We start from the raw sequence: 628 nt of genomic DNA, 5'->3' as shown, positions 1-628 counted from the left end.
TCGTTGCTGTGGGTGTTTGCAGAGACGGCGTGGAAAACACGCTTCTACTGATGGATGATTTCGTGAGTTTCCTACGCTTGGAGCCGGGGGTTTAGGGTTTAGGGTTTAGGGTTTAGGGTTTAGGGTTTGCTTTTGTGGTGGTTGCTTCAGGGTGCAGGCACAAGACATCGTGAGGAAGCCCCAAGCATAACACAAACCCTAAACCCTTGCTTCGCTGCCTACACTGCATAGAAACTACAGAGCTCTCTCCTAGGGTTTAGGGTTTAGGGTTTAGGGTTTAGGGTTTGGCTTCGCAGCGGATGGGCAGGGGCTGCTGTACGGGACTCTGAAGATGTGTGTGCTTCAGTCCAAGTGTTTACAGGTAAACCCTAAACCCTAAACCCTAAACCCTAAACCCCAGCCCCCAAACCCTAAACCCTAAACCCTAAACCCTAAACCCTTTTTTTTTTTTCTTAGGGAATCTGGACAATAAGCTCCGCGCATGCAGTGCTAGCACACAGGCTGGAGGCCCTCAACAGCCAGACGGGGTTGGTGCTGCTGCAGCATCTTGCTGCTGCTAGGCAGCAGCAGCAGACAGCAGCACTAGCAGGGGCCCTTCAGGGGTGTTTCTCCAGAGTTGTACCCCTCT

Source organism: Eimeria mitis, genomic scaffold (genome assembly GCF_000499745.2).
Source record: "Eimeria mitis Houghton genomic scaffold, Emh_scaff1600, whole genome shotgun sequence".
In the NCBI taxonomy this organism is placed as follows: Eukaryota; Apicomplexa; class Conoidasida; order Eucoccidiorida; family Eimeriidae; genus Eimeria; species Eimeria mitis.
This window is presented reverse-complemented; position numbering follows the sequence as displayed.